The 12,800-nt window shown below is 42.6% G+C and overlaps 2 long non-coding RNA genes across 2 annotated transcripts in view; one reads left to right on the top strand and one right to left on the bottom strand.

The window, feature by feature from the left end:
* The window catches only part of LOC111523104, a 225,453-nt gene extending 213,237 nt beyond the window's left edge, over positions 1–12,216 (top strand). The window contains exon 6 of the long non-coding RNA XR_002725434.1: positions 12,019–12,216. This is a non-coding gene — a long non-coding RNA (uncharacterized LOC111523104). The remainder of the gene's footprint in view (positions 1–12,018) is intronic.
* LOC111523106 lies at positions 5,145–11,593 on the bottom strand. Its single transcript, XR_002725436.1, has 3 exons — positions 11,423–11,593; positions 10,153–10,208; positions 5,145–5,652 (listed from the first exon to the last, which is right to left on the bottom strand). It is a non-coding gene; the product is annotated as an uncharacterized LOC111523106 (long non-coding RNA).
* Positions 12,217–12,800: the final 584 nt, after the last annotated feature.

The raw sequence follows: 12,800 nt of genomic DNA, 5'->3' as shown, positions 1-12,800 counted from the left end.
GGTACGGCCCACTCCCGCCAGGGGGGGGAAAAGAGCCAAACCCCAAAAAAAAAAAAAAAAAAAAAAAAAAAAAAAAAAGTATCAAATTTAAATAAGGCAGTAGAATAGCCTCAGTTTTCACTGTCTTGTAAGAACATTTTCTAAAGGATCCACCCAAAGATGACCTGATTCTCTGGGGTAGTGTATCTTATTTGACATACTATTTGTTACTAATCAAGACTCACACTCTATGAAATGACATGCTGATTTGTAAGATTTTATTCCATAGTGATGCAAGTGATTTTGGTTTGGTAAAAAAAGGATGACTTTAAAGGTTATACTTTTATTGGCAAGTGTAGTATTAACTTGTGTTCTGTCTAATCTAGCAATCTTATTCCAACATTCATTTGCAGATGCCTGCCTATATTTAGTTTCTCAAATACTCTTTGCACCAGTTTTATCATTCTGCTCATTACCTCATTGACGAATTACGTAAATATTTGCCACATGCTCATGTTTATATGCAAGCCATAGTTATAACTTTAAAAAATTATGTTTTGAATTTCTTTCCTGCCACAGTAGCCAGCATAAATAACTGCGTTCCTCATTTCAGTGAAGTTTTTGTTGCTAAGCCTTAGAGGGGCCAGGTGATGTCAGAACAGTTAAGCATGAGACCTGCATTAGGAAAAAGTAGAAAATGGCTTTCAGCTAAATATAATTATAGAATAAGTTCTTTTTTTTTTTTTTTAAAAAAAGAAGACTGACCAACAACACAACAACAAATTTAGCTTATAAATATGTTCAAGCATTTTAATCTAATACAAGGGCAAAGTAAACCTCTGGGTTGATGTTTGGGCCAAAAACTACCAGCCTCCTCAACTCAACTGTGCAAACATCAGGCCAGGAGGCTGCAGAGACCTCAAGGTGTGTTTCCCACAAGGCATAGTAGGGAGGCTGGTTACACTCACACAGATCTGCAGTTGCAACAGAGGATATAAAAAAATAAATAAAAGGCAAAGTTTCCATAAACTCTGCATTCTCATCCCCACCTGCAGCCAAACCTTCTTAATGTGGAGATGTGCCCATTTCTTGCAAAGGGTTTACTATTATGGTTCTGCTCTGTGCTGGAAAAGTGCAAATGACTGTGGAAAGCAAGCCAAAGAAACAGTTCCTCCTGATTCCTTTCAACTCAGGGGCATGTGTGTGTGCACATATGTGTGTGTGTGTGTGCACGCCTGTCTGTGGGCGGGGGGGGGGGGGGTGTTACTATACCATACAGACACACAGCCTGGCATTTTAAGTGTCCCAGAAATCAATTTATTCAATATTAGTGAGGAGAGGTAGCTCATTTAAAGGGTTAGTCCCTAAAGATGAGGAACATATTCTCAAGGATGGAGGTAATATATCTTAGTTTCCTTCTAATTCCCAGGTATTCCTCAAAGACAGACCAGCATCAATTAATCAATGCCTCTCTGAATTCTGCAAAATTTGTTTTTTCTTTTGTCCCATGTGAGAGTGAATGTTAAGATAAATGGTTATTGCTAGACTAAAATTAAAGGAAGTTGAGAAAAGCAAATGATGTATTTCAGTAAGTTAGTAGAAGGCCAGAGGGAATTCTGTTAAAAGCCTCCCCTACAGCTTAATCATTGTCACATTGCAAACTCTACCTTGATAAAAAGAAACATTTTAAACTATGGCCTCCCTTAATTTTCTCCATCTATGCATGGGAGCTCTCCTGTGTGAGTTCATCTGTTTGAATTTGACTCTGAATGATTCAATCAGCCAGTGTTGCACCATAATTTGGTAGCCCTTTGGCTAAATGCAAAGGGTTGGTGGTCTCACCCTGGGTATATGCAGACATCTCCCTGGCATTGTTACATTACCCTGTGGAGTCAGGGGATGACAGATGAAGAAAATTTCTCTGCTGAAGTTAGTGAGGCCCCCTCCATTTCTAGGAAATCCTTCTTAATTTTGTTCTTATAATTTAATGAATCTCTGCTTTTCATGATATCTTTGTATTTAGGGTCATTCCAGTCTTTTAAACAAAATTGGTATACAGCTTTTTATGGGGGGTAATGTTTTCAATTTTCACTTCGATGCCATCATATTTCAGGAATAACCACAAGTGGTTAATTCTGTAATTCTTCCAGACATTTTATTTTAAACTTTAAACTTGAGGAAACCATGGTCAGTATCAATAAATGTTTATTGAGTGTCAACTGGGTATGAGCCCTGTCCCTGGCACTTTTAACAAGTCTACTCTGAGAGGTCTGCATTTCCAAGATGTTCCATTACCTGGTTTGGGAGTCAGCTGAGTCTTAGAATTATTTTAAGTTCCCAGTTTTTAAAGCCATTATCTGTAAGACAAGAGTGCCCAGTAGTTTTCATTTACTAGGAATTTATTTTGAGCTAGAAACTGTAGTTAGTCAAGTGTTTTACATGCATTTTTAAAATTTGAATCCCCACACCAATCTGCTGAGTTGGTGCCCTATTCTTCTGAACCCCATTTTAGAGGTGAGAGCACTGAGGCTTGCTGAGAACATGCCATCAGCTCCAGTGACACAGCCAGCGTGGAATCTAGTTTAGTCGGAGTGTGCCTGATTCCACAGTCTCTAGGCTACATTATGTGCAGTCTGCTTTTTGGTGGCCTTTTGTTAATTCCCTCTTGGTGCCCTGATATTTCAGAAGTTAATGTCATTTAGTTATACATTTTAAACCTTAGGAAACCAAGTCTGCATCAACATTTACTAAGTATTGACTGGATCTGCACTTAATATTTTACACATCTGTTTTGCATGGTCAGGATGTCCAAATTATTTCATTAGCTCATTATTTTGGTCAGATGTATTTCTGAAGTGGACTATAATAATGAAAACTAGCTTAAATTCCCAATTATTCAGGCTATTTCATTTAAAGATGAAAACAACTGGCAGTTTCAGTTCCCCAAGTGTTGAAAAATTGTGGAAAAGAAAAACCCCAAACCAGCTTGTTAACAAATGGCTTAGCGAATGAATCAGCGGGATTGTGTTCTCTCTGGCTGTTTCTGGACGTCTTCTGTGTGTCTCCACAATCTGGGTGCAGCGTGATGCGTTGTTCCACGGAGAAACCACAGTTGAAAGAATAAACAGGGATGACAGAATAAACAGAATAAACCCCGAGTGTGGGGGAAGCTTTGCAAGTCAGGCTCCTTTCACTCACATGCCTGGCCTTCTGGGAATGGGCCCAAAGTTTTCTCCTTGAGAAATGGTGTAAACGGCTTATTGCAGCCAGTTTGTTTGATTTCTCATTGACTAGGGCAGGGTCCTGGGCAGGCACTAGCAGACTGAGGCTGCCTTTGGGGGAGCCTCACAAACTGGGCACTGGTCAGTAAACAAACACATGCACAAATGTGCTGAGGAAAGTGGGGACCCGGCACGGCACACACACAGGAACACACACACAGACTGAGGGAGATGACCTCATAGAGAAGAAAAGAATTTATTGTTGTTGATCATTATGGATTCCACCTCCAATTCAGTGACACATTTTTCTAAAAAGATTTCCATTCTTTTGTTTTTGTTTGTTTTTATTTTTATTTTTAGTTCTGGGTATGTGTACAGGATGTGCAGGTTTGTTACAGAGGTAAACATGTGCCATGGTGGTTTGCTGCACCTATCAACCCATCACCTAGGTATTAAGCCCAGCACGTATTAGCTGTGTGTCCCAATGCTCTCCCTCCCCGACCCCATCTGCCAATATGGCCCCAGTATGTGTTGTTCCCTTCCTTGTGTCCATGTGTTCTTATTGTTCAGCTCCCACTTACAAGTGAGAACACACAGTGTTTGGTTTTCTATTCCTGCGTTAGTTTGCTGAGGATGATGGCTTCCAGCTTCATCTGTGTCCCTGCAAAGGACATGCTCTAATTCCTTTTTATGGCTGCATAGGATTCCATGGTGTATACGTACCACATTTTCTTTATCCGATCTATCACTGATGGGCATTTGGGTTGATTCCATGTCTTTGCTATTGTGAACAGTTCAGCAATGAACATACATGCGCATGTATCTTTGTAATAAAATGATTTATATTCCTTTGGGTATATACCCAGTAATGGGATTGCTGGTTCAAATGGTATTTCTGGCTCTAGATCTTTGAGGAATCACCACACCATCTTCCACAATGGTTAAAGTAATTTACATTCCCACCAACAGTGTAAAAGCATTCCTAAGATTTCCATTTTAGGTTTGTCAAGTACTCTCCTTGGAGGAAGACTAAAGGCATACACTGTCCATAAGAACTGAACACTTAGTGCTGTTAAGTAAGTTGGGTTGAGACTGTGCAAGACAGGGAAATCGCAGAGGCAGTTGATGAAAGTTGTGAAAGGAAAATGGCAGAAGAAATCTTGCATGCCCATGATGGGGGCACTCAGCAGTGGAAATAGCAAAAAGGGGGACCCATTCTACAGCAGACCTGTCTTTTTCAATAGTGCTATTGGGACCTGGGTGCATGGTCTTGCTGAGAAGAGCTACTAATATCACCTGGGAGTGAGTTGAGCCTTAAAGTCCTTGTCTGTGCAGTCTTGTGTTTTGAGCACTTTCCAGATGATTCAAGAAGTTTGTAGAACTTATTCATAATTTATGTAGCAAAACAGCTACATTTTGGAGCCTTGATAGTAATAGCACAGAGTTGGCCTGGAGGAGAGTCAAAGACAGGGACATATGTGTCACCTGGGCTGCTTTGGAGATCTCAGGACTGTGACAGGACAGTGACACCAGCCCCCAACCGTAGATCACCAGTGTGCACTTATAACCTGGGCTCAGACAGATATGCTGACTCCCAAGATGGCTGCATCTTGTGTTAATGGCACATAATTTAGCCCCTCACTGAGGCTTTCCTGGAAATCTAACCACAGACTGTATGTGCACTCAGTCCTGGAACTCCCTGTCTGAAAGTGCAAAAATGCCTGTTTTGGTGTTTGTTCATTTGCAGTAGTTGGATGAGCCTCTGTCCACAGGGTCTCTGTTTCCTTCTTCGTGTCCTATGTCTCCATGCTGCTCCTCTTCAAGTGTCATCTGTGAGACTCAGGGTGATCCCCCGACGTTTACGGTCCTTAGCAGTAGGGTTTTCCCTAGTAGTAAATGGGAGAGAATCCTGAATTCTAGTCACCAGGAAGCAGAAGTATGGCTGAGAGACCCTGAAACTCAAGGTCAAGTCTTGCAGGAAGGGTAGAGAATAGCAAGTTGAGCCCTGGCTGATTCAGAGTCCTTTATACTATTGAGATGTACACATTCTTTTTGGATTATATCACCTGAAAAAGCATGAGGTTTCCACCGTGACATTGATTGTGTTGTCCTTGAAACTCAGAATATTGAGAATGTGGCTGTTAACCAAAGCCTCCTGAACTGAAGGAAGTCTTTTCTTGTACAATGTGTGAAAGCAGAGAGGAGCTGTTCATTGTAGCCTTTGAAGATCACTTCTTAATTTCCCCCTGTGTTCTTATTCTCTAACGATGTGCTTTTCTCTTCTTTGGAGAGGAGCCTCCTCTGTGCTGTTTGAGATCAGTACTTCCTACTGCCTTTATCATGGCCTTAGAGAAGTTCTCCTGCTGGATCTAAATGGATCTCACCTTATGAAAGGAGCACCAGAGCCCTGTAGGAAGGCCAGGGCTCTATTTATTTACATTCGAGGTGGTGGCTGTGGAGGAGGAAGATTCAAAACACACAAAGTTATGTATGAATTATGATGTGATATGTTCAGCTTTTAGCTCTCTACTGGGCAGCACTTCAAAGTTTGTTTTCAATGGATTTTCTTCAGGGGGGCCACACCAGCATCCTCCAAATGGGAATCTGAGGATGCTTCCCATCTTACATCACTCACAGATCACTGCCAGAGCAGCAAGAAACAGAAACCCTAACAATTTACAGTTTACTCGCTTTGATGTAAGGTGCGGTGGGGACATGAAGCCCAGGCCTCTGAGTAGGACGTAGTTGGATTGGCACAGAAAGCAAACTCTTCTTACTTTCCTCAAGAAGAAGAAAAACTACACTAGCAAATTAAAAATATTAGCAAGCTTCTACTCAGATACATTTAGCTTGATTTGGGTCAAGGTGGGGGAAGGGAAGAGAAAGGAATTCAAACAGCCTGTGCCAAGGATTTGCTGAACATGTTCTTTAAAAAAAATGCTGACGGGCATTAAATGAAGTAACAACTGCAGATTACACGAGGGTAAACACTGCTGCTAATGTTTGACTAAAAGCTAACTGAGGGCTCTAAGTGACTCCCGTTAATTTACAGATCACGCCAGTAACAGTCCCTGGGGACTGGGGCTGCTGAAGGTGGGAGATTCGTTTTATAGCCAGTAGCCACGTTTTTAATTTTAGAAAAAGAAAACGGAAGCTGTAGGGACTGATTTAGAAACTTCAGAGGGAGAGAGAGAAAAAGAGAGGGAGAGAGGGGAGGGAGGAAAGAGAAAGAAAGACTGAGAGGTGTAGGGGGGATGAATTGAATGTCTTTGCTGGGCTTGGGATAGAAAAGCGGCTAACAAAAAAAACAGCAAGAAACACATCTAACTTTAAATAACTCTTCCAGGAGGAGAGAGTGTGCTAGGATCAAGAGTTAACTATTCCTGTGGGGTAGGGGTCTTAAATTCAAGACTGTGCCAGGGGCTCCATCGACCCCCAAATTAAAGAGTATAAACTGCCTCATGTTATCAAATAAAATTGATTTAATTTTGCAACATTTAGCTTCAAGTTAAAATTTAAATGTATGGTTGTACAGTAAATGATTTTAAAATGATAGTCCCTCCAGCATAGCCTCTCTTGACACAATTTTAAATGCTTTTTAAATGGGATGTGTAGTTTATTTAGTACATAGCAGTTGATGTCCTTAGATTGGGTTTTCATCGTGTATTTTAATTTACTAAGGCTGGGATGACCATAGTTGCCTAACAATTCAATGGAACGCAATGGGCTACTTCAGCACCTTTTACTGCATTTTTCCGTATAATACCTAAAAGTCACCCTGCAACACACACAGGCTATGTTTATGAAAGCAAGGCTTTAACCCTTGCATTTTTCTATGTTTGAATAATTTTCTTAATAAGGCAAAAAAGGTTTGCAAATTTGCACCATGATGTCAGCACGTCATTGTGAAGGAGGTAGGACTGGCCTGCACGTCAGGGATGGAGTCCTGTCCATTTGGTGTTTGCAAACCTTGAGGATCCTCATGGAAGCCCAGTAACTCCAAAGACCCTTGTTTCTTCCCAAGTTTCTGTCTCCTCTCAGGCAAGGGCAAACATTGCTGTGCTGGGCGGGTCTTTAGTTTAATCTTAGAGTCTCAGAAACAAACAGTGGTAAGGTCTGGATAACATAGTTATCCATTTCTGTGTTTGCTCAGATGAAACTTTAAAAATGCTAAAAATACCAGGGCAATTTCTCTTAATTGCCCTGGATTATCAGGCTGGAGAAATGGATTGGGCAGGTATGTTCTAGTCTATTAAATCTTGTGCTAACTTCACTGATATCAGCTCTTGGACTCTGGCGGCCTATTCTGCTTTTCAGCGTTCTCCAGGAATGCTCCCAGCGTGTTGGAAACCAAACTGCCTATCTGCAGAGACAGCCCTAACACCAAAACTTTTGCTTTACTAGAGAAGCCAGAAGAGAAAAATAATACTGTTGCATCCTCTCTGACTCAGTTGACTCACTTTATGACTTTTATTGTTGGATTCCAAACTCGATGGCTGACCTGCCTGAGGTCACCGGTCCCGTAGGACTATTTTAAAACTTTGAAAATCACAAGGCGTTTTCAGTTCTTGCCACTTATGAGTTTGTGCAAATATTCTGATGAGTGATCCTTGAAGATACATTGCCTCTAAATATGAAGGTGTGCCAAGCTCTAGTGAAATTGAAAAAAAAAAAAAAAAAAAAGTGGCACTTCAGAATGACCAGAATCAGTAGACATTGTTTATTACCCTTATCATCCACATCTGCTGTTAAACACAAAGACTAGGAACACCCATGCCTGCCAGATCAGTTTATTTGTGAACATTGAGGAATGTCTAAGGGGGATTAAGCTTTCATGTATGGAAATGCTTTCTAATTCAAATAACCCACTGTAATTTTTTTAAAAGTGACATGAATTGATGATTGTAGATACTGTCATACTGTATGACCAAACAACATGATTATAATGATACGGCATTTCCTTTCCTTGTCTTTAACAAAACATATGGCTTTAGGTTACATTTATCTGGGTTTTGGTTCTTCTACTTTAACTTGAAAGATGAAATGTATGCAATTTCTCAAGATCCCAAATCACAAAGTTGGGTAATGGCAAATGGTATCCTAATAACAATAATAGCTGAATTATATTATGTAGCTATTCAGTGACTGCTCTAAACAACAACCCTAGAGGGCAGATACTATTGTTATTCCCATTGCAAGTTTAGGAAGTGAGGCACAGAGAGAAGTCAGGCATCCCCAGTCACATAGCAGTTGATGCAGCAGCGCAGATTCAGCCACACTGCCTGTTTTTATCTAGTTTTGGGCTCTAACAGCGAGAGGAAATGTTGCCACTCTTTCTTTCCAGGATCAAAGTACATATGCACACTATATTAGCTCCACCGGACTCTGTAATCTAACTTATTTTGGCATGGCAGACCCTTCACGCTAGAGTGGAGGAAGAGGGAATGGATTTATTCTCCATCGTGCCTGAAGAATCCATCTCCTCCTACAATTTAGAACACACATTTTATTTTTAAGAGTGGGCTATTTTATTGGAAAACAATAGTAGCTATACTTAGCTTACTATTAATACATGTCAGAAGTTTTTTGAAGTACTTTCCATTTCTTTTTCATTTTATTCTCACACTATGAAGTAGACAGTATTATCATCTCCATGTTATAAATGGGTATACTGAAACACAGATGAGTCATGTCACTTACTTCTAATTGTCTAGTTAGAGGGACACAGAGATGGGCTCACACACAGGTAGCCAGATCCCATGGTCCATGCTCTTAACACTACACTCTCTTTCCAATGAGCTGATAACTAGTCAGGTGATTCGAGTGTTAGCAATAAAATGATCTGGACTGAGTTCTATCACAGCTGATAGAATTGCAGAATTATCCATTTTATCATTAACAAGAGCAGTGCTGCCCCCCATTTCTACCACTGTCATCGTAGAACATTCCAGAAGAAAGGTCCTAGGAGGATCTATAGAGGCTTGTGTTGTTCTCCCAGCATCTCAGACTGTGTGATATCTAACTCTTACTTCTCTTTTTTATACCTTGGTTCTCCTGCCTTGGAATAATAAACCCAATAACAATAGCCTCTTTTTATTTGTGGTGTTTTCCAGTTTACAAAGCGATTTCTCACATTGGGTAATGTGAACCTCACTATGGTTTTATAGGGTGTGTTCAATCTTCATTGTATTGATAAGGAAACTGTAGTTCAGAAACACCCAAGGCCACAAAACTGGTCAAAACGGGCTGGACGTGGTGGCTCACACCTGTAATCCCAGCACTTTGGGAGGCTGAGGTGGGTAGGATCATGAGGCCAGGAGTTCAAGACCAGCCTGGCCAAGATGGTGAAACCCTGTCTCTACTAAAAATACAAGAAAATTAGCCGGGCATGGTGGGATGCGCCTGTAATCCCAGAGACTCCGGAGGCTGAGGCAGAGATTACTTAAACCTGGAGGGGCAGAGGTTGGAGTGAGCCAAGATCGCACCACTGCACTCCAGCCTAGGTGACAGAGCAAGACTCCATCTCAAAAAAAAAAAAAAAAAAAAAAGTCAAAACGGGCTGGACTTAAAACCTGGCTTTATAATCTCCTATCCCTTATCCCTATTCCCAAATCCTCCTGCAGTGAGAAATAACCTCTTGTAGCAGCCATTTCAGTGGGAGCCAAAGCACTTCACAAAACTCTCTCCTTGTTCTTTGGAACAAGTCTCTATGAAGTGGTCCAAGCAGCCACCAGAACTGGTTGGAGACGACCCACATATGCTGCCCGCACTGTATTTTATGTCAGAACTAACTTGCCATGTAGACATCTTACCATAGTGGTTGACGATATTGGAACTACTTAGATGAAAGAACACCTAAGCCCCAGGTGGGCTTCTGTTGAACTGTGTGGGTCCATGGCACAGATAGGGCCGCAGTGACAGCACTCTGTGCAGAGGAGAAAAGCGTGCTTACAATAAACGGGCCTTTGGCGTCCACCTCGTGCACATGGAGAGAAGTGTTGCTTTTTCCTAGAGAAAAGAAATGAACAAGACCTGTTGATAGTGAATGAGTTGGGTCCCCATGCTCCCCTTTCTCTGCCATGCCCTTCAGGTGGGATGCTGGCACAGGGAGGATTAGATGTCTAGCCTACTTACTCATTCCAGCTGGAGGCTGAATGCTGGAACCCCATCTGAGCATTTCAGAATAGCCTAGGCCGTTTCCATAGGTCTGAATCTGTGACCTAGGGGCAGGCTCTTAGAACAACATATTCTCATATAATGTGACTAAGGTGTCCGTAAGAAAAGCTAACATCCCCTGCTCTAATCAGGCAGAAAGGAGCCAGAGGAGGAAGAGAGAGGAACCTGGAGAAAAAAATATGCAATAAAGACCTGTAAAAGGAAAACTCACAAAGCCCTTCTCTGAAGAGCCTTTAAGATGGAGTTCACCAGCAAGGTACTAGCAGACACATACGAGCAGGTTAACATCCCTGAAATAAAGCAGGAGCCAGTAATAACAGGGTCGGGCAACAGAAAGCTACAGCTGGTAAGGAAGTCAGCAGCACCACACCATTAGATACAGCAATTACTTTAGATACAGGGTGGGGTCCCCAGCTCTGCAGCACACACACTCAGGCTGGAGAAACAGGCTCTGCTTCTGGGAAAGCGTTCTCCACCCTGGGGTACAGATCCCTGGGGCCTTAAGAAGGCGTTGCAGAAAAATTAAGCGTTGTCTTGTCTGAGTCCCCTAGGCTAGGTTAGAAGTTGCTTGCCTGATTATTGCATGCAGCTGGAACGGTCTTGGTGTAGGGAGGGATCTGGGCTGAAGGGAGAGGGGAGAGGGGAGATGGGAGAGGAGAGAGGGGAGAGGGGGGAGGGGAGAGGGTGCAACTTTGCCCGGTTGCAGGGCTGTTTTGAGATAGGGTGCTTGCTACTGTGACTGGAGCCCGGACTTGCAGATCTGCTTGTCATCACTTACCCTGTCTTGGTGGTTTGGGCATGCACTTCTTTGGGGGAACAAACAAAATTTTTAAAGTTCTTGAGTTTGGCAGCAGCAGCCAATCACTTGCCTCCCTGTTACCCTCCTCCCTTTTCTCTAAAGTAGTCAAATGCCAGCTTCTATTTCACTAGTTTCTATTTCTGTGAAAAACATTTCAGAACTGCTTTTCTCATCCTTCCCACTAAAACTCAAACATCCCACCCCGCCACCCTCCTGTTCTGTGCTGGAAGGGTTGGCCCACACTCACCTGATGTGTTCCCTCCTCAGTCGTGGCCAGCACCAGGTGGTTGCTGCCATCAGATGATGTTCTGCCCTGGCAAGCACATGTTTTTAAGTTTCTGTGCAGTACCCAGGCTTATAAAAACAAATGCACCCAGACGAAGTTCCAGCAGCCCATGGAGATACGCTGACATTCTCTGACCTTGCTGAGCTGGGCTTTGCCTTCGCGTCTCCCCTCAGGCAGACCTGTATACATCTTCATTCATGTGCCTATTTTAGTCATTGCAAAATGCTTTATAATAATTCCAGACGTGAAATGTGCACAGGAGGACTCTAGTTTGGAGCACAGGCTTTAGGATCAGAACCTCGGCTTGAATTTTGATGCAATATATCCATATAAGTAAGTCTTTTTCACCTCTGTGCCACAGTTTTCCCGTCTACAAAATGGGACAGCAGCAACACCTGTCTGTATAGGGGTCTTGTCAGAATTGAATGAGATAAATGTTATGTATTTAGCGCAGTTCCCGGTACATAGACAAACATTAGTTCAATAAAGTTTTGCTAGTATTATCATTTCCTTGTTTTTACAAAAAGTAGCTAATCTGAGCACACATCTGTTTATAGGAGGAGGTCTGATGGCCGGGAGGATGGGAAGAAGGAACCCACGATGAAGCAGAAGTCACATTTAACTTTGTCCTCACCATTCCTCTCCTGGGCCTGTCCTAAACGGGAAGCTGGGGGAGGATAGAGTGCTGGAATGCTGCAGAAGTCTCATGGGAGGGCGCTTGGTGTTCACCACAGTGTACACTGTTGCACGACCAGGTTGCCACTTTGCACGTGGGAAACCATCAGAGAATGGTAGGGGATGCTTAAGAGGCATCACTGGAATCCTGTGGCACCACAGACCAGAGCCTTCCCTTCCCTTCCTCTGCCACAGATGCAAATTTGAATGCCCGGGCTCAGTGGAACACCTGAAGGAAGCTGGTGAGGCAGATGTCCCGTTATGCCTTCCAAGTGTCCTGCAACCAGTTCATGCCTGTCAGCATCTTTGCCGGTGGACTCTGTGAGTCAGCAAATCTACAGAGCAGAGAGCCACAAGTGGGGACAGATGTGGTCAAATCCCATTTAAATCAGTGATTCTCAAACCAGGAGTTGTCATGGTACCGGCCTTGAGTGAGCTGGACCAAGGGAAGTGGTAGAATTCCCCATGAAGGACCAAGCAAGCAGATGGAAGTTTCTCCATTTCAACGTTTTCTGAGTCAATTTAAAAAACACCTAGTGCCTTTTTCTGTCCATAGTGCTAAGCAATTTGCCAAGCAAGTAAACAATTAACCAGGGCGTATTAGAGAGAGAGAGAGAGAGAGAGAGAGAGAGAGAAAACCTGATGAAATAAGTAAGGCAACTTC

The sequence above is a fragment of the Piliocolobus tephrosceles genome, chromosome X (assembly GCF_002776525.5).
Source record: "Piliocolobus tephrosceles isolate RC106 chromosome X, ASM277652v3, whole genome shotgun sequence".
Taxonomy (NCBI): domain Eukaryota; kingdom Metazoa; phylum Chordata; class Mammalia; order Primates; family Cercopithecidae; genus Piliocolobus; species Piliocolobus tephrosceles.
Note: the sequence above shows the minus strand (reverse complement) of the source record. Positions and strands in the feature narration are given on the sequence as shown.